Genomic DNA, 22432 nt, shown 5'->3' with positions numbered 1-22432 from the left:
GTGTAAAGCGCCATCCCTCAGCAGCCCACGATCTCGGACGGTTTGCCACTGTGGCCAGTGTTTTATTGATGCTTCTGAGGCCATAGAGCACGCACGGGGAAGTTCTGAGCACACGGAGGACAAGCCAGGGCGGTGCTGTGTGGCCGCAGTCAACCCTAAGTAGGGGTCCGAGTGGGGGACGGTCGCTAACACCTCGATTCCTCATGTCTGTGTTTCTGCAGCTTGGAGCTTGGAGAGTGTGTGTGAGAGCGACCTCGCTGACAGCAACCTCGCAGAAAGTGATCGAGGTAAGAACAGCTCTCAGGTAGGAGCCAGTGGGAGAGGGTTCCCGGGACACTTGGAAGTTAGGCCTGCTGCTTGGAGGGTGGGGCGGGTGAGTGTGCAATTGCAAAAGAGAAAGAAATTGGTGTAAAGATGTTCGTCGCCTATGTTCCTAAGGAGGGGGAGCAGGTATGAGATGCCCGAATGTTGGCATCTGTGCTCACGTTGTGTTGGCGGGCCTCAGTCCCTGGAGCAGAGGGAAGGCCTGGGCACCTGGAGGAAAAACCCGGGTGATGCTGTGTGACCCGCCGTCACCTCGGGGAAGCCGGGGAAACGGGAGGGCCACTCCTTCTCACGCCTCGCTTCCCCGCGGTGTGTTTCTACAGACTCGGTGGCGGAGCGCACCGACTGCCGCCAGGATGAGGAGGCTGCAGGTAGGGAAGAGCACGCAGCTGGGATCCAGGGGGAGAGGGTTCCTGGGAGCAGCTGGGTTCCACCTGCTGCCGGGAGAGGGCGGAAGGGGGCTAGGACTTGGGTGGGTGGCCTACTGAGCGGAACTCCGCTGTGGTGTTTTCCCCTCTGAAGTTGCTAAGCCGAAGACGACTTGGGTCCCTGGTCTTTGTTGTGCTGTGTTTGGATTCGTGTCTCCTTCCTTTGAGAGGGAGAATGGCTTTTCCCTCCCGAAGCGGCTCCTTCCAGCTCTTGTCTCTGGCCATGGTGCCAGCTTGCTTTGTGGGTCGCACCCTGAGGGTCCTGTGCACAAGAGCTGTTGACTTAGTTTCCTTTGTTGCCCTTGAGGGCCCTGGTGTGGTGGGACGCAACCCTCTCCTAGGCCCTTGACCCTGGAGACCAAGTTTGCCTGGTGAGTGTCAGGTGGCGGGTGAGAAGGCAGGTCTCTCCCTCTGCACGTTTGGGATTTCTGGCCTCCCTGTCCTGGTGTGTCCTGGCGGTGTGTCCTGAGGGAAGGGGCGTTCCCAGAGTTGGATGCCCAGACCTGGGACGTGAGGCGCAGAGAGATCTACGTCCCCTTCCCTGGCATTTTTTTCTTCTACAGGGGATGTGAGGAGTTCCCTAGTGTCCTATAGGTTAAGGGTCCAGTGTTGGATCCCTGCTGTGGTGCAGATTCAAGCCCTGGGCTGGGAACTTCAGCATGCCCTGGGAGTGGTGAAAATCAGTCAGTCGATCAGTCAGTGGGATTGACCTCAGACCATTCTGCATGGTCATTATCTTGGTTGTCTCCGCTCCCAAGAGGCATTTTCACACAAACCCTGTGTGGGGAGGTAACGGTTGGAAGTGCACCCCAAAGAGCAAGATCTCTCTAAGTAGAACTTGGATGCTGGAGGCTCTGCTGGGCAGGTGGGGATTGTGGGCATTGAGGGCTTGGCCTGGGAGTCAGCTGTTGGTCATTTCCCTGTGGTCTTCTGCAATCAGTATATCACTCGTTCTCTCTGTTGTCATGTATTTTCCAGACTGTTGCTTTGGGAGCAAAGGATCGTGCTTCAAAAGTCTGAGGACAAGTTTGTCCTCTGCGAGCTTGGCTAGAATAATTCCCCGGTGGCCACACAACAGGGTGCACCTTGCCACTGAGCCAGATGAAGGTACTGTGGGACCTGACTCAGTACATTCAGGCATGGACAATGATTCTAGTTCATTCAGTGTTCCAAATTTCCGAACAAACTCTACACATGCTAAGCCATGTCTTTCTTTTACTGCATGATGGAAATTCAAATGAACTAACTGGGAGTTCCTGTCGTGGCGCAGTGGTTAACGAATCCGACTAGGAACCATGAGGTTGCGAGTTTGATCTCTGGCCTTGCTCAGTGGGTTAAGGATCCGGGGTTGCCGTGAGCTGTGGTGTAGGTCGCAGATGCGGTTCGGATCCCGAGTTGCAGTGGCTCTGGCGTAGGCTAGTGGCTACAACTCTGATTAGACCCCTGTCCTGGGAACCTCCGTGTGCCAAGGGAAGCGGGCCTAGAAAAGGCAAAATGGCCAAAAGCCAAGCAAGCAAGCAACCAACCAAAAAGCAAATTGAATAACTCCGTTGGTAATTTCACAACCATGGAAATAATGATTCATTTAAACTCAACATTTGGTTCCTGGTTAAAAGCAAAGGTGACCTCACTCACGTTTTGACGTTCGCTGATATTTGATGTTTCTAGTTGTACTAGATCCCTCCACGGAACCACATTTCCCAATTGGAAAACAATACTAGACGTGATTTAGAACAACAAGATCATACTAAGAGGAAATGGTGAACAGATATCACAGAAAGCTCCCCTAACCCATTCCTCCAATTTCCACCAGTGACAACGTCCGGCACTGAATGGGGAACTCGTGGTACACTGAGCGGCAAAAGGGTCATACAGTTTTAATTAATGAAAAGTTCCCCGTATACATTCAGGTTCATTTTTTGTGCTGTGACGTTAGTTGAGGTTGGACACATGCGCAATATTAGGAGTCCCCAGGATGTTACCACAGAGACCGTGTACACTCTCATTTGTAGCAGCGCGTTATTCCTAACAGCCAAAAGGTGAAACCAATCCCAAGGGACAGGAAGAGATCAGGGGAGAGATCAAATGCGATATGTACCCCGAAGAGAACAGTGTTGCACCAGAAACAAAATTAAACTATTAGATAGGTTATCACATGGGGGATGCAAAATAAAACACTGTTTAACAGTAGTGACGAGTTCCCATCGTGGCATGGCAGAAGTGAGTCCGACCTGGAACCATGAGATTGCGGGTTCGATCCCTGGCCTCCTCGCTCAGTGGGTTAAGGATCCGGTGATGCCGTGAGCTGTGGTGTAGGTGGCAGATGGGGCTGGGATCCTGCCTTGCTGTGGCTCTGGCGTAAGCCGGCAGCTACAGCGCCGATGAGACCCCTAGCCTGGGAACCTCCATATGCCATGGGTGTGGCCCTAAGGAAGCGACAAGGATGACAAGAAAAAAAAATGGTGAAATCAGGCAGCACAGCAACAGAGATAGCGTGCAATTCAACACATAGGCGGCAAGTAGACTAGGCAGACTGTCAGAGCTGGAACGGAGAGATGGCTAAGACCTGGCAGCAGGGCTGAAGGGGGAGTCAGTCACTCCTGCATGGGTGCAGAGGTCCTGTGAGTCACGACGAGAAAGGTTGAGAAAGGTTGTTAGGGACAGTGGTGCAAAGTACGTAGCATCGGGAAGGCCTGCTCTCCCTCCCCCTGCCTGAGTCTCCTATTGCCAAAATATTCCAAAGAGAAGTATTACGTGTCTAAGAAGAGAAAAGAGGTGACGCATTGGGGAGGATGGAGCGTGAACACAGGAGCACCCTGTGGGAAGAGTAGGGAAGCGGAAATGATCTCCTGCCATTTCAGCAGATGGAGGAATGGGGCCGGAGGTGAAAATGGGCAGGAGGACTCGGGAGGCTCTCTGGTGGCAGCAGAGCCGGCATGCTCGTGTTGGCCATTTCTCAGCTGGGGAATCCGCCACGGAGAGGTTCCCTTTAGCAAGAGAGGCAGAGGCTCCCTTTCTCAGGTCTTTCAGGGTGCTGTCTGCCTTCCTTCGAGACGTTTCCCCAGGAGGATGGGCCAAGAGGAGCTCCGTCCGTGCCTCATCCCGCCCCCGCCCCCAGCCCCAGCCCTCGACTCCCAGCCCCTGTCCAGTCAGGTGAGGCGCCCAGAGTACCTCGTGAGCAGCACCACCGCCTTGCTGACAGTGACTTGTGTGTCCCCCTAGCAACGCACGCCGACGATGTTGTGGAGGCCGGTGGGAGTGAGAAGACCGAGGCAAAGCCCCGGGCTGGGGGACATGAGGACGAGGCGGCCCCAGTACCTGAGGTGGAGGAGGAGGAGGAGGCGGGCCGGCCCCTTGAAAATGGCCAGGAGGAGTCCCCAGCCATCGCCTGGGCCGAGCCGGAAGACGAGCCTGGCCCCAAGGTAAGCTCACCTTTCTTGATGTGAGGTTGGAAAAGGTGCCTCCTTTCTTCTTGGATGTACCTCCTTCAGAAATGGAAATCTGAGAAAGTCCACTGTAGATGATATATGCAGATTGCTGTGCGGAGGACTGTTGAGTCCAAGTTTGGTACCAAGCAGTAGCTCCTTCCCAGGGGCATTTGCAAAAGGGACCGCATCAGTTCCCAAGTGTGCAGTAGGGAGCATATGTCTTTGAAGAAGCCGGAATGTTGTTTTGTCTTGTTTGTCTTTTTTTGCCTTTTCTAGGGCCCCTCCCGCGGCATATGGAGATGAGGTTCCCAGGCTAGGGGTCTGATCGGAGCTGTAGCCACCGGCCTACGCCAGAGCCACAGCAACGTGGGATCCGAGCCTCGTCTGCCACCTACACCACAGCTCAGGGCAGCGCCGGATACTTCACCCACTGAGCAAGGCCAGGGATCGAACCCGCAACCTCATGGTTCTTGGTCCGATTCGTTAACCACTGTGCCCCGATGGGAAGGCCAAAGAAGCCTGAATGTTTGTTAAATGTACGAGGACTTGGGAGATCTTCCATGAAAAGCTGGCGCCTTTTCCAAAGGGGTCTTCGCCGTGTTCTTTTGGGGAAACGGACTCAACGCTGCCTTCTGTCTGCGTGCCTGCGGTCCCCAACGGCAGGAAGACCTGTGGCCGCAGTGCAGAGGATGCTGTGACACTCACCGTGTTTTCTCTTGTCTCATCACAGGTGGACGGGGCGGACGATGAAATCTGTGAGTATTCTGGAGCCCGGCTCTGCTGAGGAGAAGTCCAGGTGTTGAGGAAATGGGGGGGGGGGCCGCGAGGGAGGCGGGGTGGGGGGGCTCTCCTGCTCCTTTGGTTGCAGAGACACCCTGATTCTGGGTTCCTCCTGGGAATGAGGGTGAAGGATGGGGTGAAAGAGACGGACTTCCCAAGAAGGGCCACCCCAGGTTCTAGGGTCCCTGGACGAAAGGAGGCTCTTTGTATGGCGTGGGTAGGTGTCGGGGGACACGGTGGTGGGGGGGGGGAAGGGTGGTGCGTGTGAGGGCCTGCTGGTGTGATTGGCAATCAGTGTGAGTGGGTGTGTGCTGTGGGGAGCCGTTTGTGGCTTAGCACCACACAGCTGTCCAGCTTCTAATTGAGGAGTCTCACGATGACCGCAGGCTAACCGTCCATTCCCTCGTTCTGCCCGCACCGGCTGGGAGCAAGGGTTTGGGGGAAAGGCATTGCTTCCTCTGTTGGTCTTTCTTTTCCTTTTCGCTTCCCTCTCTGCCTTGTGTGGACTTTGATACCGTTGTTTCAAACACGTGCCAGGGACTCGAGCCCCTTCAGGCTGTGAGTGTCCCGAGGAGTGTTGTGAACGCTGTGCTCCACCCGCACCTCCTGCCCACTCTGGGCAGCCACCCTTCCAGCCTCTGCTCAGGAGTGGTGTGTCAGACACTTGATGCGCATGACATCAGAGAGTCTTTGTCCTTCTGTGCCTGACTTGCTTCGCTTGAAATGCTGTCCTCCAGCGAGTTCCTGTCGAGGCTCAGTGGTCATGAACCCGAGTGGTATCTCTGAGGACGCGGGTTCGACCCTTGGCCTTGCTCAGTGGCGGCAGAGGTCCCAGACGCGGCTGGTATCCAGCTTTGCTGCAGCTGGGGTGTAGGCCGGTGGCTACAGCTCTGATTTGCCGCCTCTCCTGGGAATTTCCGTATGCCGCGGGGGCCGCCCTCAAACCCCGAGACGAATCGATCAGTAATGTCCTCCAGTTCTCTGTGCACTGCTGCAGTGGGTAGGGTTTCTGTGGGCTGTATCCATCCCGTTGTCTTTCTCAGTCTGTGTGCCCGTGGGCACTGGGGCTCTGTTTCTGTTGGGCTCTCGTGTGTGTGGCGCTGCCGGGATCCTGGGATGGCGGGTCTCTTTACCCGACACCGATGGTTCTTCCTTTAGATGTCCACGCAGCAGTGGGACTGCGGGGTCCCGTGCTAGGTCCGTGGGCAGCTTTCCTGAGGACCTGCCATAGTGTTTCCCGTCCTGGCTGGGCCAGCTGACCTTCCCGCCCACAGCGTAAGAAGTCCCAGGTAGTCACATCTTCCCAGACGACCTGTTCACGCTTGAAAACACTCCGCGTCCTACGAGGAGGGAGGTGATAGCTCGTTGTGCCTTTGCTTTGCCTTGCCGTTGTGGTGGGTGACTTTGGGAAACGTTCCGTGTGTGTGCTGCTGTCTGTTGTCTTCTTGGACGGAGGCGGTCTCCCAGGCTTCCGCTCACCTACACCTGAGTTATTTGCCTTTTGGGTCAATTGATTTGGCGTTGTTTCCCACAGATTCTGGACATGAGCCCCTGTTCCAAATGTAAGGTTTGCAGATAGCGTCTTCTGCGGGTTGTCTTTCCATTCAGTGGCTCGTCAGACACTGTCCTTTCTGTTTGTCTCTGTGTTCATTGAGGTGCCGTGTTGTTTCATTTTCTGCCGTGTAGCAACATTCCCCAGGCGTGTGTGTGCATAAACACAGGTTCCTTTTGGACTGTTATCGTCCGTCCCGGTCGATTTCAGGAGATGGGATCCAGTTCCCCGTGCGCTGCAGCAGGAGGACCTCGTCGTCGCTCCATTCTCAATGCCGTAGTTGGCATCGACTCCCCCCAAACGCCCAGTCCGTGCCCTTCACGAAAGCCACAAGTCTGTTCTCTGTGTCCGTGGGTTTTGTGGACAGGGTCCTTTGTGCCATGGTTTAGACTCCACATCTAAGTGAGATCTCTCTCTTTGTCACGTACTTCGCTTTGTATGAGAATGTCTCGATCCAGCCCTATGGTTTTGAATGGCATTGGTTTCTTCTTGGATTTTCTGGCTGAGTCGTGAATTCCCTCGTGTATGTGGACCACATGGTCGTGATCCATCCCTGTGCCTGTGGACATGAGGTGGCGTCCCTGTCCTGGCTGTTGTGAGTGGTGCCGCCATACACACACAGGGGCATGTGTCTCTTTCCTGGATACGTGTGTCGTGGTATCTTCCAGGGCGCTCGCTCGGCTTGCTGGGTCGCATGCTGTGCTGCGTTCCGTTTTGGGAGGCCCCTCCGTGGTGCCTTCGGTAGTGGTTGTACCGGTGTACGTTCGCACCGGCAGTGCTGGGGGGAGGCCTTTGCTCCAGCCGTGTCTGCGACCGACACCAGAGCTGGCGGCAACGCTGGATCCTTAACCCCCTCGGCGAGACCAGGGATCAGCCCCGCAAGCTCGTGGTTCCTGGTCGGATTTGTTTCTGCTGCGCCCCGACGCCCCGACGGGAACTCCTGGCTTGTTTCTTTGCTGTTGCTGTTGAGGTGTATGAGTTTTCTTTATGTGTGCTTTGGAGAGGAACCTCACGGGCAGGGGTGCCCGTCTCCTCAGTGTTTCTGTAGAGCTGCTGTCCACAGCGTGGCAGCCGCTGTCCAGAGGGAGCCATTTATGCTTCATTGAATTCAGCCAGTAGTTAGGTCTGCCTCTGGCAGTGAACAGAAGAAAGCAGCCAAGGGTTCACTCCCCCGAGCCAGCACGCAAGGGTGTCCGTGCAGCTGGACTTTCAGGTGTGTCACGCTGGGGCTGAGGCCTCCGGAGGGACTCCTAGAAGGGAGGCGTGCGTGTAAAGCGCCATCCCTCAGCAGCCCACGATCTCGGACGGTTTGCCACTGTGGCCAGTGTTTTATTGATGCTTCTGAGGCCATAGAGCACGCACGGGGAAGTTCTGAGCACACGGAGGACAAGCCAGGGCGGTGCTGTGTGGCCGCAGTCAACCCTAAGTAGGGGTCCGAGTGGGGGACGGTCGCTAACACCTCGATTCCTCATGTCTGTGTTTCTGCAGCTTGGAGCTTGGAGAGTGTGTGTGAGAGCGACCTCGCTGACAGCAACCTCGCAGAAAGTGATCGAGGTAAGAACAGCTCTCAGGTAGGAGCCAGTGGGAGAGGGTTCCCGGGACACTTGGGTTAGGCCTGCTGCTTGGAGGGTGGGGCGGGTGAGTGTGCAATTGCAAAAGAGAAAGAAATTGGTGTAAAGATGTTCGTCGCCTATGTTCCTAAGGAGGGGGAGCAGGTATGAGATGCCCGAATGTTGGCATCTGTGCTCACGTTGTGTTGGCGGGCCTCAGTCCCTGGAGCAGAGGGAAGGCCTGGGCACCTGGAGGAAAAACCCGGGTGATGCTGTGTGACCCGCCGTCACCTCGGGGAAGCCGGGGAAACGGGAGGGCCACTCCTTCTCACGCCTCGCTTCCCCGCGGTGTGTTTCTACAGACTCGGTGGCGGAGCGCACCGACTGCCGCCAGGATGAGGAGGCTGCAGGTAGGGAAGAGCACGCAGCTGGGATCCAGGGGGAGAGGGTTCCTGGGAGCAGCTGGGTTCCACCTGCTGCCGGGAGAGGGCGGAAGGGGGCTAGGACTTGGGTGGGTGGCCTACTGAGCGGAACTCCGCTGTGGTGTTTTCCCCTCTGAAGTTGCTAAGCCGAAGACGACTTGGGTCCCTGGTCTTTGTTGTGCTGTGTTTGGATTCGTGTCTCCTTCCTTTGAGAGGGAGAATGGCTTTTCCCTCCCGAAGCCGCTCCTTCCAGCTCTTGTCTCTGGCCATGGTGCCAGCTTGCTTTGTGGGTCGCACCCTGAGGGTCCTGTGCACAAGAGCTGTTGACTTAGTTTCCTTTGTTGCCCTTGAGGGCCCTGGTGTGGTGGGACGCAACCCTCTCCTAGGCCCTTGACCCTGGAGACCAAGTTTGCCTGGTGAGTGTCAGGTGGCGGGTGAGAAGGCAGGTCTCTCCCTCTGCACGTTTGGGATTTCTGGCCTCCCTGTCCTGGTGTGTCCTCGCGGTGTGGGCTGAGGGAAGGGGCGTTCCCAGAGTTGGATGAGTTGAAGGAGACGGCCTTGGAGTAGGCGTGGTTACGAATCCGACCTGGAACCATGAGATTGCGGGTTCGATCCCTGGCCTCCTCGCTCAGTGGGTTAAGGATCCGGTGATGCCGTGAGCTGTGGTGTAGGTGGCAGATGGGGCTGGGATCCTGCCTTGCTGTGGCTCTGGCGTAAGCCGGCAGCTACAGCGCCGATGAGACCCCTAGCCTGGGAACCTCCATATGCCATGGGTGTGGCCCTAAGGAAGCGACAAGGATGACAAGAAAAAAAAAATGGTGAAATCAGGCACCACAGCAACAGAGATAGCGTGCAGTTCAACACATAGGCGGCAAGTAGACTAGGCAGACTGTCAGAGCTGGAACGGAGAGATGGCTAAGACCTGGCAGCAGGGCTGAAGGGGGAGTCAGTCATTCCTGCATGGGTGCAGAGGTCCTGTGAGTCACGACGAGAAAGGTTGAGAAAGGTTGTTAGGGACAGTGGTGCAAAGTACGTAGCATCGGGAAGGCCTGCTCTCCCTCCCCCTGCCTGAGTCTCCTATTGCCAAAGTATTCCAAAGAGAAGTATTACGTATCTAAGAAGAGAAAAGAGGTGACGCATTGGGGAGGATGGAGCGTGAACACAGGAGCACCCTGTGGGAAGAGTAGGGAAGCGGAAATGATCTCCTGCCATTTCAGCAGATGGAGGAATGGGGCCGGAGGTGAAAATGGGCAGGAGGACTCGGGAGGCTCTCTGGTGGCAGCAGAGCCGGCATGCTCGTGTTGGCCATTTCTCAGCTGGGGAATCCGCCACGGAGAGGTTCCCTTTAGCAAGAGAGGCAGAGGCTCCCTTTCTCAGGTCTTTCAGGGTGCTGTCTGCCTTCCTTCGAGACGTTTCCCCAGGAGGATGGGCCAAGAGGAGCTCCGTCCGTGCCTCATCCCGCCCCCGCCCCCAGCCCCAGCCCTCGACTCCCAGCCCCTGTCCAGTCAGGTGAGGCGCCCAGAGTACCTCGTGAGCAGCACCACCGCCTTGCTGACAGTGACTTGTGTGTCCCCCAGGAACTCACGCCGACGATGTTGTGGAGGCCGGTGGGAGTGAGAAGACTGAGGCAAAGCCCCGGGCTGGGGGACATGAGGACGAGGCGGCCCCAGTACCTGAGGTGGAGGTGGAGGAGGAGGCGGGCCAGCCCCGTGAAAATGGCCAGGAGGAGTCCTTAGCCATCGCCTGGGCTGAGCCGGAAGACGAGCCTGGCCCCAAGGTAAGCTCACCTTTCTTGATGTGAGGTTGGAAAAGGTGCCTCCTTTCTTCTTGGATGTACCTCCTTCAGAAATGGAAATCTGAGAAAGTCCACTGTAGATGATATATGCAGATTGCTGTGCGGAGGACTGTTGAGTCCAAGTTTGGTACCAAGCAGTAGCTCCTTCCCAGGGGCATTTGCAAAAGGGACCGCATCAGTTCCCAAGTGTGCAGTAGGGAGCATATGTCTTTGAAGAAGCCGGAATGTTGTTTTGTCTTGTTTGTCTTTTTTTGCCTTTTCTAGGGCCCCTCCCGCGGCATATGGAGATGAGGTTCCCAGGCTAGGGGTCTGATCGGAGCTGTAGCCACCGGCCTACGCCAGAGCCACAGCAACGTGGGATCCGAGCCTCGTCTGCCACCTACACCACAGCTCAGGGCAGCGCCGGATACTTCACCCACTGAGCAAGGCCAGGGATCGAACCCGCAACCTCATGGTTCTTGGTCCGATTCGTTAACCACTGTGCCCCGATGGGAAGGCCAAAGAAGCCTGAATGTTTGTTAAATGTACGAGGACTTGGGAGATCTTCCATGAAAAGCTGGCGCCTTTTCCAAAGGGGTCTTCGCCGTGTTCTTTTGGGGAAACGGACTCAACGCTGCCTTCTGTCTGCGTGCCTGCGGTCCCCAACGGCAGGAAGACCTGTGGCCGCAGTGCAGAGGATGCTGTGACACTCACCGTGTTTTCTCTTGTCTCATCACAGGTGGACGGGGCGGACGATGAAATCTGTGAGTATTCTGGAGCCCGGCTCTGCTGAGGAGAAGTCCAGGTGTTGAGGAAATGGGGGGGGGGCCGCGAGGGAGGCGGGGTGGGGGGGCTCTCCTGCTCCTTTGGTTGCAGAGACACCCTGATTCTGGGTTCCTCCTGGGAATGAGGGTGAAGGATGGGGTGAAAGAGACGGACTTCCCAAGAAGGGCCACCCCAGGTTCTAGGGTCCCTGGACGAAAGGAGGCTCTTTGTATGGCGTGGGTAGGTGTCGGGGGACACTGCGGGGGGTGGGAGGGTGGTGCGTGTGAGGGCCTGCTGGTGTGATTGGCAATCAGTGTGAGTGGGTGTGTGCTGTGGGGAGCCGTTTGTGGCTTAGCACCACACAGCTGTCCAGCTTCTAATTGAGGAGTCTCACGATGACCGCAGGCTAACCGTCCATTCCCTCGTTCTGCCCGCACCGGCTGGGAGCAAGGGTTTGGGGGAAAGGCATTGCTTCCTCTGTTGGTCTTTCTTTTCCTTTTCGCTTCCCTCTCTGCCTTGTGTGGACTTTGATACCGTTGTTTCAAACACGTGCCAGGGACTCGAGCCCCTTCAGGCTGTGAGTGTCCCGAGGAGTGTTGTGAACGCTGTGCTCCACCCGCACCTCCTGCCCACTCTGGGCAGCCACCCTTCCAGCCTCTGCTCAGGAGTGGTGTGTCAGACACTTGATGCGCATGACATCAGAGAGTCTTTGTCCTTCTGTGCCTGACTTGCTTCGCTTGAAATGCTGTCCTCCAGCGAGTTCCTGTCGAGGCTCAGTGGTCATGAACCCGACTGGTATCTCTGAGGACGCGGGTTCGACCCTTGGCCTTGCTCAGTGGGGGAAGAATCCAGCGTTGCGGTGAGCTGCCTGCGGCAGAGGTCCCAGACGCGGCTGGTATCCAGCTTTGCTGCAGCTGGGGTGTAGGCCGGTGGCTACAGCTCTGATTTGCCGCCTCCCTGGGAATTTCCGTATGCCGCGGGGGCCGCCCTCAAACCCCGAGACGAATCGATCAGTAATGTCCTCCAGTTCTCTGTGCACTGCTGCAGTGGGTAGGGTTTCTGTGGGCTGTATCCATCCCGTTGTCTTTCTCAGTCTGTGTGCCCGTGGGCACTGGGGCTCTGTTTCTGTTGGGCTCTCGTGTGTGTGGCGCTGCCGGGATCCTGGGATGGCGGGTCTCTTTACCCGACACCGATGGTTCTTCCTTTAGATGTCCACGCAGCAGTGGGACTGCGGGGTCCCGTGCTAGGTCCGTGGGCAGCTTTCCTGAGGACCTGCCATAGTGTTTCCCGTCCTGGCTGGGCCAGCTGACCTTCCCTCCCACAGCGTACAGAAGTCCCAGGTAGTCACATCTTCCCAGACGACCTGTTCACGCTTGAAAACACTCCACGTCCTACGAGGAGGGAGGTGATAGCTCGTTGTGCCTTTGCTTTGCCTTGCCGTTGTGGTGGGTGACTTTGGGAAACGTTCCGTGTGTGTGCTGCTGTCTGTTGTCTTCTTGGACGGAGGCGGTCTCCCAGGCTTCCGCTCACCTACACCTGAGTTATTTGCCTTTTGGGTCAATTGATTTGGCGTTGTTTCCCACAGATTCTGGACATGAGCCCCTGTTCCAAATGTAAGGTTTGCAGATAGCGTCTTCTGCGGGTTGTCTTTCCATTCAGTGGCTCGTCAGACACTGTCCTTTCTGTTTGTCTCTGTGTTCATTGAGGTGCCGTGTTGTTTCATTTTCTGCCGTGTAGCAACATTCCCCAGGCGTGTGTGTGCATAAACACAGGTTCCTTTTGGACTGTTATCGTCCGTCCCGGTCGATTTCAGGAGATGGGATCCAGTTCCCCGTGCGCTGCAGCAGGAGGACCTCGTCGTCGCTCCATTCTCAATGCCTAGTTGGCATCGACTCCCCCCAAACGCCCAGTCCGTGCCCTTCACGAAAGCCACAAGTCTGTTCTCTGTGTCCGTGGGTTTTGTGGACAGGGTCCTTTGTGCCATGGTTTAGACTCCACATCTAAGTGAGATCTCTCTCTTTGTCACGTACTTCGCTTTGTATGAGAATGTCTCGATCCAGCCCTATGGTTTTGAATGGCATTGGTTTCTTCTTGGATTTTCTGGCTGAGTCGTGAATTCCCTCGTGTATGTGGACCACATGGTCGTGATCCATCCCTGTGCCTGTGGACATGAGGTGGCGTCCCTGTCCTGGCTGTTGTGAGTGGTGCCGCCATACACACACAGGGGCATGTGTCTCTTTCCTGGATACGTGTGTCGTGGTATCTTCCAGGGCGCTCGCTCGGCTTGCTGGGTCGCATGCTGTGCTGCGTTCCGTTTTGGGAGGCCCCTCCGTGGTGCCTTCGGTAGTGGTTGTACCGGTGTACGTTCGCACCGGCAGTGCTGGGGGGAGGCCTTTGCTCCAGCCGTGTCTGCGACCGACACCAGAGCTGGCGGCAACGCTGGATCCTTAACCCCCTCGGCGAGGCCAGGGATCAGCCCCGCAAGCTCGTGGTTCCGGTCGGATTTGTTTCTGCTGCGCCCCGACGCCCCGACGGGAACTCCTGGCTTGTTTCTTTGCTGTTGCTGTTGAGGTGTATGAGTTTTCTTTATGTGTGCTTTGGAGAGGAACCTCACGGGCAGGGGTACCCGTCTCCTCAGTGTTTCTGTAGAGCTGCTGTCCACAGCGTGGCAGCCGCTGTCCAGAGGGAGCCATTTATGCTTCATTGAATTCAGCCAGTAGTTAGGTCTGCCTCTGGCAGTGAACAGAAGAAAGCAGCCAAGGGTTCACTCCCCCGAGCCAGCACGCAAGGGTGTCCGTGCAGCTGGACTTTCAGGTGTGTCACGCTGGGGCTGAGGCCTCCGGAGGGACTCCTAGAAGGGAGGCGTGCGTGTAAAGCGCCATCCCTCAGCAGCCCACGACCTCGGACGGTTTGCCACTGTGGCCAGTGTTTTATTGATGCTTCTGAGGCCATAGAGCACGCACGGGGAAGTTCTGAGCACACGGAGGACAAGCCAGGGCGGTGCTGTGTGGCCGCAGTCAACCCTAAGTAGGGGTCCGAGTGGGGGACGGTCGCTAACACCTCGATTCCTCATGTCTGTGTTTCTGCAGCTTGGAGCTTGGAGAGTGTGTGTGAGAGCGACCTCGCTGACAGCAACCTCGCAGAAAGTGATCGAGGTAAGAACAGCTCTCAGGTAGGAGCCAGTGGGAGAGGGTTCCCGGGACACTTGGGTTAGGCCTGCTGCTTGGAGGGTGGGGCGGGTGAGTGTGCAATTGCAAAAGAGAAAGAAATTGGTGTAAAGATGTTCGTCGCCTATGTTCCTAAGGAGGGGGAGCAGGTATGAGATGCCCGAATGTTGGCATCTGTGCTCACGTTGTGTTGGCGGGCCTCAGTCCCTGGAGCAGAGGGAAGGCCTGGGCACCTGGAGGAAAAACCCGGGTGATGCTGTGTGACCCGCCGTCACCTCGGGGAAGCCGGGGAAACGGGAGGGCCACTCCTTCTCACGCCTCGCTTCCCCGCGGTGTGTTTCTACAGACTCGGTGGCGGAGCGCACCGACTGCCGCCAGGATGAGGAGGCTGCAGGTAGGGAAGAGCACGCAGCTGGGATCCAGGGGGAGAGGGTTCCTGGGAGCAGCTGGGTTCCACCTGCTGCCGGGAGAGGGCGGAAGGGGGCTAGGACTTGGGTGGGTGGCCTACTGAGCGGAACTCCGCTGTGGTGTTTTCCCCTCTGAAGTTGCTAAGCCGAAGACGACTTGGGTCCCTGGTCTTTGTTGTGCTGTGTTTGGATTCGTGTCTCCTTCCTTTGAGAGGGAGAATGGCTTTTCCCTCCCGAAGCGCTCCTTCCAGCTCTTGTCTCTGGCCATGGTGCCAGCTTGCTTTGTGGGTCGCACCCTGAGGGTCCTGTGCACAAGAGCTGTTGACTTAGTTTCCTTTGTTGCCCTTGAGGGCCCTGGTGTGGTGGGACGCAACCCTCTCCTAGGCCCTTGACCCTGGAGACCAAGTTTGCCTGGTGAGTGTCAGGTGGCGGGTGAGAAGGCAGGTCTCTCCCTCTGCACGTTTGGGATTTCTGGCCTCCCTGTCCTGGTGTGTCCTGGCGGTGTGTCCTGAGGGAAGGGGCGTTCCCAGAGTTGGATGAGTTGAAGGAGACGTCCTTGGAGTAGGCGTGGTTAACGAATCCGACCTGGAACCATGAGATTGCGGGTTCGATCCCTGGCCTCCTCGCTCAGTGGGTTAAGGATCCGGTGATGCCGTGAGCTGTGGTGTAGGTGGCAGATGGGGCTGGGATCCTGCCTTGCTGTGGCTCTGGCGTAAGCCGGCAGCTACAGCGCCGATGAGACCCCTAGCCTGGGAACCTCCATATGCCATGGGTGTGGCCCTAAGGAAGCGACAAGGATGACAAGAAAAAAAAAATGGTGAAATCAGGCACCACAGCAACAGAGATAGCGTGCAGTTCAACACATAGGCGGCAAGTAGACTAGGCAGACTGTCAGAGCTGGAACGGAGAGATGGCTAAGACCTGGCAGCAGGGCTGAAGGGGGAGTCAGTCATTCCTGCATGGGTGCAGAGGTCCTGTGAGTCACGACGAGAAAGGTTGAGAAAGGTTGTTAGGGACAGTGGTGCAAAGTACGTAGCATCGGGAAGGCCTGCTCTCCCTCCCCCTGCCTGAGTCTCCTATTGCCAAAGTATTCCAAAGAGAAGTATTACGTATCTAAGAAGAGAAAAGAGGTGACGCATTGGGAGGATGGAGCGTGAACACAGGAGCACCCTGTGGGAAGAGTAGGGAAGCGGAAATGATCTCCTGCCATTTCAGCAGATGGAGGAATGGGGCCGGAGGTGAAAATGGGCAGGAGGACTCGGGAGGCTCTCTGGTGGCAGCAGAGCCGGCATGCTCGTGTTGGCCATTTCTCAGCTGGGGAATCCGCCACGGAGAGGTTCCCTTTAGCAAGAGAGGCAGAGGCTCCCTTTCTCAGGTCTTTCAGGGTGCTGTCTGCCTTCCTTCGAGACGTTTCCCCAGGAGGATGGGCCAAGAGGAGCTCCGTCCGTGCCTCATCCCGCCCCCGCCCCCAGCCCCAGCCCTCGACTCCCAGCCCCTGTCCAGTCAGGTGAGGCGCCCAGAGTACCTCGTGAGCAGCACCACCGCCTTGCTGACAGTGACTTGTGTGTCCCCCAGGAACTCACGACGACGATGTTGTGGAGGCCGGTGGGAGTGAGAAGACTGAGGCAAAGCCCCGGGCTGGGGGACATGAGGACGAGGCGGCCCCAGTACCTGAGGTGGAGGTGGAGGAGGAGGCGGGCCAGCCCCGTGAAAATGGCCAGGAGGAGTCCTTAGCCATCGCCTGGGCTGAGCCGGAAGACGAGCCTGGCCCCAAGGTAAGCTCACCTTTCTTGATGTGAGGTTGGAAAAGGTGCCTCCTTTCTTCTTGGATGTACCTCCTTCAGAAATGGAAATCTGAGAAAGTCCACTGTAGATGATATATGCAGATTGCTGTGCGGAGGACTGTTGAGTCCAAGTTTGGTACCAAGCAGTAGCTCCTTCCCAGGGGCATTTGCAAAAGGGACCGCATCAGTTCCCAAGTGTGCAGTAGGGAGCATATGTCTTTGAAGAAGCCGGAATGTTGTTTTGTCTTGTTTGTCTTTTTTTGCCTTTTCTAGGGCCCCTCCCGCGGCATATGGAGATGAGGTTCCCAGGCTAGGGGTCTGATCGGAGCTGTAGCCACCGGCCTACGCCAGAGCCACAGCAACGTGGGATCCGAGCCTCGTCTGCCACCTACACCACAGCTCAGGGCAGCGCCGGATACTTCACCCACTGAGCAAGGCCAGGGATCGAACCCGCAACCTCATGGTTCTTGGTCCGATTCGTTAACCACTGTGCCCCGATGGGAAGGCCAAAGAAGCCTGAATGTTTGTTAAATGTACGAGGACTTGGGAGATCTTCCATGAAAAGCTGGCGCCTTTTCCAAAGGGGTCTTCGCCGTGTTCTTTTGGGGAAACGGACTCAACGCTGCCTTCTGTCTGCGTGCCTGCGGTCCCCAACGGCAGGAAGACCTGTGGCCGCAGTGCAGAGGATGCTGTGACACTCACCGTGTTTTCTCTTGTCTCATCACAGGTGGACGGGGCGGACGATGAAATCTGTGAGTATTCTGGAGCCCGGCTCTGCTGAGGAGAAGTCCAGGTGTTGAGGAAATGGGGGGGGGCCCGCGAGGGAGGCGGGGTGGGGGGGCTCTCCTGCTCCTTTGGTTGCAGAGACACCCTGATTCTGGGTTCCTCCTGGGAATGAGGGTGAAGGATGGGGTGAAAGAGACGGACTTCCCAAGAAGGGCCACCCCAGGTTCTAGGGTCCCTGGACGAAAGGAGGCTCTTTGTATGGCGTGGGTAGGTGTCGGGGGACACGGCCGGGGGGGTGGGAGGGTGGTGCGTGTGAGGGCCTGCTGGTGTGATTGGCAATCAGTGTGAGTGGGTGTGTGCTGTGGGGAGCCGTTTGTGGCTTAGCACCACACAGCTGTCCAGCTTCTAATTGAGGAGTCTCACGATGACCGCAGGCTAACCGTCCATTCCCTCGTTCTGCCCGCACCGGCTGGGAGCAAGGGTTTGGGGGAAAGGCATTGCTTCCTCTGTTGGTCTTTCTTTTCCTTTTCGCTTCCCTCTCTGCCTTGTGTGGACTTTGATACCGTTGTTTCAAACACGTGCCAGGGACTCGAGCCCCTTCAGGCTGTGAGTGTCCCGAGGAGTGTTGTGAACGCTGTGCTCCACCCGCACCTCCTGCCCACTCTGGGCAGCCACCCTTCCAGCCTCTGCTCAGGAGTGGTGTGTCAGACACTTGATGCGCATGACATCAGAGAGTCTTTGTCCTTCTGTGCCTGACTTGCTTCGCTTGAAATGCTGTCCTCCAGCGAGTTCCTGTCGAGGCTCAGTGGTCATGAACCCGAGTGGTATCTCTGAGGACGCGGGTTCGACCCTTGGCCTTGCTCAGTGGCGGCAGAGGTCCCAGACGCGGCTGGTATCCAGCTTTGCTGCAGCTGGGGTGTAGGCCGGTGGCTACAGCTCTGATTTGCCGCCTCGCCTGGGAATTTCCGTATGCCGCGGGGGCCGCCCTCAAACCCCGAGACGAATCGATCAGTAATGTCCTCCAGTTCTCTGTGCACTGCTGCAGTGGGTAGGGTTTCTGTGGGCTGTATCCATCCCGTTGTCTTTCTCAGTCTGTGTGCCCGTGGGCACTGGGGCTCTGTTTCTGTTGGGCTCTCGTGTGTGTGGCGCTGCCGGGATCCTGGGATGGCGGGTCTCTTTACCCGACACCGATGGTTCTTCCTTTAGATGTCCACGCAGCAGTGGGACTGCGGGGTCCCGTGCTAGGTCCGTGGGCAGCTTTCCTGAGGCCCTGCCATAGTGTTTCCCGTCCTGGCTGGGCCAGCTGACCTTCCCTCCCACAGCGTACAGAAGTCCCAGGTAGTCACATCTTCCCAACGACCTGTTCACGCTTGAAAACACTCCGCGTCCTACCAGGAGGGAGGTGATAGCTCGTTGTGCCTTTGCTTTGCCTTGCCGTTGTGGTGGGTGACTTTGGGAAACGTTCCGTGTGTGTGCTGCTGTCTGTTGTCTTCTTGGACGGAGGCGGTCTCCCAGGCTTCCGCTCACCTACACCTGAGTTATTTGCCTTTTGGGTCAATTGATTTGGCGTTGTTTCCCACAGATTCTGGACATGAGCCCCTGTTCCAAATGTAAGGTTTGCAGATAGCGTCTTCTGCGGGTTGTCTTTCCATTCAGTGGCTCGTCAGACACTGTCCTTTCTGTTTGTCTCTGTGTTCATTGAGGTGCCGTGTTGTTTCATTTTCTGCCGTGTAGCAACATTCCCCAGGCGTGTGTGTGCATAAACACAGGTTCCTTTTGGACTGTTATCGTCCGTCCCGGTCGATTTCAGGAGATGGGATCCAGTTCCCCGTGCGCTGCAGCAGGAGGACCTCGTCGTCGCTCCATTCTCAATGCCGTAGTTGGCATCGACTCCCCCCAAACGCCCAGTCCGTGCCCTTCACGAAAGCCACAAGTCTGTTCTCTGTGTCCGTGGGTTTTGTGGACAGGGTCCTTTGTGCCATGGTTTAGACTCCACATCTAAGTGAGATCTCTCTCTTTGTCACGTACTTCGCTTTGTATGAGAATGTCTCGATCCAGCCCTATGGTTTTGAATGGCATTGGTTTCTTCTTGGATTTTCTGGCTGAGTCGTGAATTCCCTCGTGTATGTGGACCACATGGTCGTGATCCATCCCTGTGCCTGTGGACATGAGGTGGCGTCCCTGTCCTGGCTGTTGTGAGTGGTGCCGCCATACACACACAGGGGCATGTGTCTCTTTCCTGGATACGTGTGTCGTGGTATCTTCCAGGGCGCTCGCTCGGCTTGCTGGGTCGCATGCTGTGCTGCGTTCCGTTTTGGGAGGCCCCTCCGTGGTGCCTTCGGTAGTGGTTGTACCGGTGTACGTTCGCACCGGCAGTGCTGGGGGGAGGCCTTTGCTCCAGCCGTGTCTGCGACCGACACCAGAGCTGGCGGCAACGCTGGATCCTTAACCCCCTCGGCGAGGCCAGGGATCAGCCCCGCAAGCTCGTGGTTCCGGTCGGATTTGTTTCTGCTGCGCCCCGACGCCCCGACGGGAACTCCTGGCTTGTTTCTTTGCTGTTGCTGTTGAGGTGTATGAGTTTTCTTTATGTGTGCTTTGGAGAGGAACCTCACGGGCAGGGGTACCCGTCTCCTCAGTGTTTCTGTAGAGCTGCTGTCCACAGCGTGGCAGCCGCTGTCCAGAGGGAGCCATTTATGCTTCATTGAATTCAGCCAGTAGTTAGGTCTGCCTCTGGCAGTGAACAGAAGAAAGCAGCCAAGGGTTCACTCCCCCGAGCCAGCACGCAAGGGTGTCCGTGCAGCTGGACTTTCAGGTGTGTCACGCTGGGGCTGAGGCCTCCGGAGGGACTCCTAGAAGGGAGGCGTGCGTGTAAAGCGCCATCCCTCAGCAGCCCACGATCTCGGACGGTTTGCCACTGTGGCCAGTGTTTTATTGATGCTTCTGAGGCCATAGAGCACGCACGGGGAAGTTCTGAGCACACGGAGGACAAGCCAGGGCGGTGCTGTGTGGCCGCAGTCAACCCTAAGTAGGGGTCCGAGTGGGGACGGTCGCTAACACCTCGATTCCTCATGTCTGTGTTTCTGCAGCTTGGAGCTTGGAGAGTGTGTGTGAGAGCGACCTCGCTGACAGCAACCTCGCAGAAAGTGATCGAGGTAAGAACAGCTCTCAGGTAGGAGCCAGTGGGAGAGGGTTCCCGGGACACTTGGTTAGGCCTGCTGCTTGGAGGGTGGGGCGGGTGAGTGTGCAATTGCAAAAGAGAAAGAAATTGGTGTAAAGATGTTCGTCGCCTATGTTCCTAAGGAGGGGGAGCAGGTATGAGATGCCCGAATGTTGGCATCTGTGCTCACGTTGTGTTGGCGGGCCTCAGTCCCTGGAGCAGAGGGAAGGCCTGGGCACCTGGAGGAAAAACCCGGGTGATGCTGTGTGACCCGCCGTCACCTCGGGGAAGCCGGGGAAACGGGAGGGCCACTCCTTCTCACGCCTCGCTTCCCCGCGGTGTGTTTCTACAGACTCGGTGGCGGAGCGCACCGACTGCCGCCAGGATGAGGAGGCTGCAGGTAGGGAAGAGCACGCAGCTGGGATCCAGGGGGAGAGGGTTCCTGGGAGCAGCTGGGTTCCACCTGCTGCCGGGAGAGGGCGGAAGGGGCTAGGACTTGGGTGGGTGGCCTACTGAGCGGAACTCCGCTGTGGTGTTTTCCCCTCTGAAGTTGCTAAGCCGAAGACGACTTGGGTCCCTGGTCTTTGTTGTGCTGTGTTTGGATTCGTGTCTCCTTCCTTTGAGAGGGAGAATGGCTTTTCCCTCCCGAAGCGGCTCCTTCCAGCTCTTGTCTCTGGCCATGGTGCCAGCTTGCTTTGTGGGTCGCACCCTGAGGGTCCTGTGCACAAGAGCTGTTGACTTAGTTTCCTTTGTTGCCCTTGAGGGCCCTGGTGTGGTGGGACGCAACCCTCTCCTAGCCCTTGACCCTGGAGACCAAGTTTGCCTGGTGAGTGTCAGGTGGCGGGTGAGAAGGCAGGTCTCTCCCTCTGCACGTTTGGGATTTCTGGCCTCCCTGTCCTGGTGTGTCCTGGCGGTGTGTCCTGAGGGAAGGGGCGTTCCCAGAGTTGGATGAGTTGAAGGAGACGGCCTTGGAGTAGGCGTGGTTAACGAATCCGACCTGGAACCATGAGATTGCGGGTTCGATCCCTGGCCTCCTCGCTCAGTGGGTTAAGGATCCGGTGATGCCGTGAGCTGTGGTGTAGGTGGCAGATGGGGCTGGGATCCTGCCTTGCTGTGGCTCTGGCGTAAGCCGGCAGCTACAGCGCCGATGAGACCCTAGCCTGGGAACCTCCATATGCCATGGGTGTGGCCCTAAGGAAGCGACAAGGATGACAAGAAAAAAAAATGGTGAAATCAGGCACCACAGCAACAGAGATAGCGTGCAGTTCAACACATAGGCGGCAAGTAGACTAGGCAGACTGTCAGAGCTGGAACGGAGAGATGGCTAAGACCTGGCAGCAGGGCTGAAGGGGGAGTCAGTCATTCCTGCATGGGTGCAGAGGTCCTGTGAGTCACGACGAGAAAGGTTGAGAAAGGTTGTTAGGGACAGTGGTGCAAAGTACGTAGCATCGGGAAGGCCTGCTCTCCCTCCCCTGCCTGAGTCTCCTATTGCCAAAGTATTCCAAAGAGAAGTATTACGTATCTAAGAAGAGAAAAGAGGTGACGCATTGGGGAGGATGGAGCGTGAACACAGGAGCACCCTGTGGGAAGAGTAGGGAAGCGGAAATGATCTCCTGCCATTTCAGCAGATGGAGGAATGGGCCGGAGGTGAAAATGGGCAGGAGGACTCGGGAGGCTCTCTGGTGGCAGCAGAGCCGGCATGCTCGTGTTGGCCATTTCTCAGCTGGGGAATCCGCCACGGAGAGGTTCCCTTAGCAAGAGAGGCAGAGGCTCCCTTTCTCAGGTCTTTCAGGGTGCTGTCTGCCTTCCTTCGAGACGTTTCCCCAGGAGGATGGGCCAAGAGGAGCTCCGTCCGTGCCTCATCCCGCCCCCGCCCCCAGCCCCAGCCCTCGACTCCCAGCCCTGTCCAGTCAGGTGAGCGCCCAGAGTACCTCGTGAGCAGCACCATCGCCTTGCTGACAGTGACTTGTGTGTCCCCAGGAACTCACGACGACAATGTTGTGGAGGCCGGTGGAGTGAGAAGACTGAGGCAAAGCCCCGTGCTGGGGGACATGAGGACGAGGCGGCCCCAGTACCTGAGGTGGAGGTGGAGGAGGAGGCGGGCCAGCCCCGTGAAAATGGCCAGGAGGAGTCCTTAGCCATCGCCTGGGCTGAGCCGGAAGACGAGC

At 57.2% G+C, this 22432-nt stretch overlaps 2 long non-coding RNA genes across 4 annotated transcripts; both read left to right on the top strand.

Moving 5' to 3' along the window:
* The first annotated feature begins 272 nt into the window (after positions 1–272).
* On the top strand, positions 273–14149 carry LOC110258913. Of its 3 annotated transcripts, none has more exons than XR_002341276.1 (6): positions 273–287; positions 648–695; positions 1731–1859; positions 10062–10261; positions 10998–11022; positions 14113–14149. It is a non-coding gene; the product is annotated as an uncharacterized LOC110258913 (long non-coding RNA). The 3 variants fall into 3 exon arrangements; XR_002341274.1 differs by lacking the exons at positions 10062–10261; positions 10998–11022; positions 14113–14149 and adding exons at positions 3975–4174; positions 4911–4935; positions 8001–8056; XR_002341275.1 differs by lacking the exons at positions 10062–10261; positions 10998–11022; positions 14113–14149 and adding exons at positions 3975–4174; positions 4911–4935; positions 6119–6232.
* Positions 14150–14163: 14 nt separating this feature from the next.
* On the top strand, positions 14164–20241 carry LOC110258912. Its single transcript, XR_002341273.1, has 5 exons — positions 14164–14178; positions 14537–14584; positions 16173–16372; positions 17109–17133; positions 20194–20241. It is a non-coding gene; the product is annotated as an uncharacterized LOC110258912 (long non-coding RNA).
* The last annotated feature ends 2191 nt before the right edge of the window (positions 20242–22432 follow it).

Source organism: Sus scrofa, unplaced genomic scaffold, assembly GCF_000003025.6.
Source record: "Sus scrofa isolate TJ Tabasco breed Duroc unplaced genomic scaffold, Sscrofa11.1 Contig554, whole genome shotgun sequence".
In the NCBI taxonomy this organism is placed as follows: domain Eukaryota; kingdom Metazoa; phylum Chordata; class Mammalia; order Artiodactyla; family Suidae; genus Sus; species Sus scrofa.
The sequence above is the reverse complement of the archived record's forward strand: the minus strand, read 5'-3'. Positions and strand labels throughout refer to the sequence as shown.